Source organism: Culex pipiens, chromosome 2 (genome assembly GCF_016801865.2).
Source record: "Culex pipiens pallens isolate TS chromosome 2, TS_CPP_V2, whole genome shotgun sequence".
NCBI classification, from domain to species: Eukaryota; Metazoa; Arthropoda; class Insecta; order Diptera; family Culicidae; genus Culex; species Culex pipiens.
In genome coordinates this window covers 89,506,253-89,512,135 of record NC_068938.1, presented here as the reverse complement: position 1 = coordinate 89,512,135, position 5,883 = coordinate 89,506,253, and the positions used below count along the sequence as shown (strand labels likewise).

The window sequence follows — 5,883 nt, the reverse complement described above, 5'->3', positions numbered from 1 at the left end:
GTTTTCATCTAAATATCTGAGAACTAGCCTCCAAAAAGTGTATAAATAACTCTTAAGTGCTTATAACTTTTGATAGGGTTGTCAGATCTTCAATGTTTTGGACGCGTTGGAAAGGTCTTTTGATTACCTTTCTAGAAATGTATAACATGCTGGGGTTGCTTACAAAAACCACCCTTTTTACAATCTTCCGGACTTTAGTCAAAATCGTTTTTTTTAGCATAACTTTTGAAGTACTTTACTAAACTTCATAATTTTCAATAGGGACTTATGGGACCCCAAGACGAATCGAATGAGACCAAAACGGTCCAAATCGGTTAAGCCAGTGCTGAGATAATCGAGTGCATATTTTTTGGTGCACAGACCCACATCCCTACACACACACACACACACACACACACACACACACACACACACACACACACACACACACACACACACACACACACACACACACACACACACACACACACACACACACACACACACACACACACACACACACACACACACACACACACACACACACACACACACACACACACACACACACACAGACATTTGCTCAGAATTCGATTCTGAGTCGATAGGTATACATGAAGGTGGGTCTAGGAGGTCTAATTGAGAAGTTCAGTTTTCGAGTGATTTTATAGCCTTTCCTCAGTAAGGTGAGAAAGGCAAAAAGGCAAAATTCAAATAATACGTTTTATCAGCAACATTTTATTGCAAAAAAAAAACAAAACAAACAGAATGAGAGAGAAAAGGAAAATGTCAATCGCGAGTGTGTAAACACGAAAACCTGTTCGGCTATGTTCGGTGCTGAGAGTTTCAATAATGAGAGAAGAGCAGTTGTATTTGAGGCATGAATATTCAGGCGGGGTAATTGTAGATGCTGCGAGCTGATATTTTGATATTTTAACTACCCTGATGGTTATGGACATGAATCTATCGAGATTTAACGACATTTCTGAATATGTCTTAAAAAGAAACGATTTTTTTTTATTTTCATGTACTCAAAAAAGAAACACCGTAAGCTCAACCAGATTTGAGGGTGATAAGAGATTTTGAAATTGTAAATTTTCAGTGAATTTTTTTTTAAGTAAGGCCTATGCACATATTTTTTAAAAGTTAAGAAAAATATTTGCAATGGCCAAAAATGTCATGCTAAGTTCATCTCCTAAACGTTACCAATTTAATATTGATAATCATTAACACATAATTTTCCGTGCTCCGCACTCCGTTCGGCACAAAGCTTTGCGCGAAAACCTTTTTCGCTTTTATGCCAATAGCTTTTGGCACGTAGAGAAACGGTGGAGGGCAGCGAAAAAAAGAAGAGAAAAAATCAACGTGATCAACGTGCGCGCGTGCGAATGTGTGCAGATCGCATCCTGGCCCAAGAGAGAGAGAGAGTGCCACACATATATCGAGAGAGGCAAAATACCTTTTTCAATTAAGCTGTATATTTACCGTGTGTTGCTTGAGCAAACAACGCGCGCAGGCAGCAAAAATCAAACACAAACGACGAACGAATGAGCGACGACGACGACGGTTAGCTGTGGGTGAAAATGTGCCACCCACCTTTGGAGGGGTGGGTGGGAATGAACATTGCGTTCCAGCGGAGAATAATTCATTCCACGTGTGTGTGCGGATGTATGTGTGTCGGTTGGTGTATTTATTATTAACACCAAAGTAATTGATTTCGATATATTTACCTTTTGCCCGTGCCCGTGACGCGGAAAAGCGTGGACAGTTTTCGGCGGGAAATGGAAACGGTGTGAGAAAAAAAAAAAATCGTCGATTGCTCAGGTCGGACCTGGTTTCAACGAAACGGTTACAACGTCCCCAGTCGTGGTGGGCTTGGAGGGATTTTTCGAATTTCGTTTTTTTCTGCACGTATGCGCCTGCACCTGTAATGCTTGCGATGAAATCACGAACGTGGCTGGAGAGGAAAGATTTTCCAATTGTGTATTGTTTACTGGAGTCATTGGCCCTGAAGTTTAATACAGTTGCAATATTTAAAGGGGTTTGCATTTTTAATTCAGAGAAAAAAAAATGTTGAAAGATTTTTATTCTGTTGTATCTTATAATTTAAATTAATGTAAACAACAAAACCTCTCTTCTACGCTTAAGATAAATATATTGGAACCAACCTTCTATTTTCTCATATCCTGTGTGGTGCGAGTTCTGTCGCTGCTTTCACACCAGTTCGAACTGCCCCAATTCCACCAGCGTTTCAAGGCTTTAAAAACTAATGGTATCCCAGATTTTCAAACCAAAAATATATTTTTTTTATAATCTAAGTTTGTATTAGTTTTTATGATCTTAAGATGTGAACTATTAATTTTAGGTATTGAAAGTTTTGTGTATATAAATATAGTTTAGATTTAGAACCTGAAGCAGCTTTGCGCTGTTCCGATTAATGATTAAAATTTAACAAAAAAAATGTTTCAAAAAACGTTGTTTTGTGAGTTTTTGTAGTTTTTGGCGAAAGATGGACAAAATATGGAGATGTTTCAAATCTCCGATGACCCTGATCAGCGTGACACGTGGTTTATGTTTTTCAAGTTAAAATCAGTTGTGATTGTGTCAAATTATGATCAACTTTGCGGAAAGCATTTTAACTTGAGGAAAAATAAAATTTATTGTTCCTGCTCATCAAGATACTTTTTACGAAATAAAAATCAAAATATTTTTACTGAATTTAATAATATGTTGTATTATATCAAGCAGCTGACTATTAAAAATATAAAAATTTAAATAACAAGCTATGGTCTTAACATTTGAATCAAAAAAGTGTTTTAAAGTGCATATACACCTGCCAATTATTGAAGAGATTTTTTTTTTACGCCGAAAAAAAAAACTTTTTGCGTTGCTGTACATTGGAATTCCACAAAAACTGAAGTTATTTTTATTCGATCCCAGACATGCTAAATCTGGAGCAACATTTGAAAATGGCGCATAAGCATTTTTATAGATAGAACTATTAAGCAAATCCCGAGAAATCAAGAAACTATTTATCAAAACCCGCAACGTTTCGAGATAGTTGGGAAGGCAGGCTATTGTTTAAAATTTCGGGTTTTGTGCTTATCTGCCCTTTTCTCGTGTTGCTCTAGAAATATGGTTTAAAGCGCATGAAAATGCATTTCTAATTGTTTTTAGTTGATTAGGCTACTACTTCTTTAAAAATTTTGAAGTTTTTTGCCCCCTGATTTTTCAAACCGATTTTGAAGGGGGGCGACATAAACTTTGAAAAATATTCGCAACGGCCTTGTACTCATTTTTCATCTGAGAAATTCGCTACGAAAACGGTATTTTTTATTTTCAATTTTTGTATTTTTTAATCCGACTGAAACTTTTTTGGTGCCTTCGATTTTTCCAAAGAAGCCATTTTGCATCATTGGTTCGTCCATATAATTTCTCATACAAATTTGGCAGCTGTCCATACAAAAATGATGTATGAATGTTCATAAATCTGTATCTTTTGAAGGAATTTTTTGTTCGATTTGGTGTCTTGGAGAAAGTTCTAGGTATGGTTAAAAACTACACTGAAAAAAAATGATGCACGGTAAAACATTTTTTTTAATTTCACTTTTTATCACTAAAACTTGAATTGCATAAAAAACACTATTCTTATTTTTATATTTTCTGACATATTTCAGAGGACATCATTTGCCAACTTTTCAGAAATTTCCTGAACGGACAAAAAAACTTTGACCGAGTCATGAATTTTTGAATCAATACTGTTTTTTTTTTCAAAAATCAAAATATCGAACGCCAAAACTATTCAACTTCATTTTTTCAAAAAATACTCATAAAGTGCACCGTTTTCAAGTTGTAGCCATTTTTAGGTAAGTTTTTTTTTTTTTTAATAGTCGCAGTTATTGTTTTTTTAATCAGTACCCATTAGGGTGGTCCAAATCCGGACTTTTTTGGGGCTACCCCCTGAAATCAAAGATTGACCCATCACTAGGCTAAATTCCAAATTTGAGCTCATTCTGACCACGGGAACCCCTCCCTCCAATCGCTTAAAGTTTGTATGGGAAAAATCGTCAAAATGTATGGAGAAAAGCAACTGTTTAACTTTGTTACCTGTGGAAGGCACCATAATTATCCGATTCTTATCATTTCTTAAATGTAGAACCTTCATTAAATTTAGAACAACTTTCCCGAAGACACCATATTTTTAGGATTTTTTCCCGCGAAGTTATTAGCGCCCAAAACTGACCATTTTTGCGCGGCCAGCTGTAAGGGGCTACCTAACAACGATGTTTATTTCCAATTCGTACACACACGTGCTCTCTCTCAGGTTCAAACTCTCTCACGAGCTTGCTCGCCTGCCTGCCTGCCTGCCTGTTTACCTACGAGCGCGCGCGCTGTTTCTCTGCTTGGACTTTTGTCGTCGTCGTCGTTTTCGTTTGCTATCCGCTGCGCTGCGTTCCACTATGGGGTTTCAGGCGGCCATAAATCGAAAAACCGACATACTCTAATTATTTTTTTTGGTATTTTTTTCGAAAATAAACATTCTAACTAAGAAAAATCCGGAGTTTGAAAGTTGTAGGTTCAAAATTCACTGAATTGCAGACCTTCAAAGGCGAAAATGGTAAGAAAAAACATGTTTTTTTGACAAAAAAATGAATATTTTTCATAGTTGTACTGTGTAGCTGTTTATGTATTTTTTCCTGCATCATTATAAATATTCAGAAAGGTAATTGATTCAACTTTTCAATAACATTTTACAAAACACACTTTTATAGGCTAAAAAAAATAATAAAAATCAAAAAAGATGGATTTTTATTCAAAATTTAGTTTTTTTCGACTTTGTTAATGGAGTACTTTTTTTGTGTGCATTTGTGCGATCTGAAAATTTTGCAGCTTAAAATTTGAACCATGTCCTAACTTGTCTCCAAATTTCAAAGTGCACTTATGTGCACTTTTTGAGTTATGCCATTTTGAACATTTTGATTCATGCAAGAAAATTAATGATTTCGCGTATCCCGAGCATGGGTAAATAACAAGGGAAATGCGTAATAATACCTTTCTCTGGTATCAATACCAAATTTTGGTATTCCTGGACCCTTAAAAATTTGTCTTAAGGATTATGCAAGAGCAAAATGTGGTATCATACCAATTTAAGGTATTGTTTTGATATTGCAAAATTGCAGAATTTGTCAATGGTCGAACACCACATTTTGGTATTATTTTGGTATTAAAGTGTTTTATCAATTTCCTCTGAAACTATGGGAAAATTTTGACCAATTTTGACAAAATAATTAATTTTGCGCTAAAATGATGTCTCAAAGCGAATGCTTTCATTGAAAACCGGAAATTTCAAACTTGATTTTAAACATTTTTGATATACCCCCTACAGAAATGACTTAAAATTGTGGAAAATTTTCTAAGTCAGGATGGCACATTTTGGTATTATTTTGATATTAAAGTGTTTTATCAAATTCCTCTGAAACTATGGATTTTTTTAAATTTTTGACGAGATAATTAATTTTGCGCTAAAATGACTTGAATCCCAAAAATGTTAAAGCTGATTTAATTTTTTTTATGATATACCCACTAAAATTTTTTTCAAAAACGTTGAAATTTTTCTAAGTTGGGATAACCAAATACTTTGAAAAACGAGTCAATCAACAGATTATTGAATTTTGGTGAATTTCAATCCAGTTTCATTTTAATAATACTTATTTTTCAATCTTGTTATTTTTCAGAAGCTTCAAGAACTTCAAGTACAGCCGTTCATCAATGACAAATGCATTCGGTGTGGTGAAGAATATCACTAAAAACAACATGGAATCATCAGGTGAGTAGATTTGGTTGTTGCATAAGGATCATTTACGTTTTTTTCACTAACTGCAACTGCTGCACTAAAAATGGTAT

General features: G+C 34.9%; 1 long non-coding RNA gene across 1 annotated transcript; it reads right to left on the bottom strand.

The window, feature by feature from the left end:
- Positions 1 to 274: 274 nt before the first annotated feature.
- On the bottom strand, positions 275 to 682 carry LOC128093041 (uncharacterized). The gene is made up of 2 exons (XR_008212189.1): positions 517 to 682; positions 275 to 370 (listed from the first exon to the last, which is right to left on the bottom strand). It is a non-coding gene; the product is annotated as an uncharacterized LOC128093041 (long non-coding RNA).
- Positions 683 to 5,883: the final 5,201 nt, after the last annotated feature.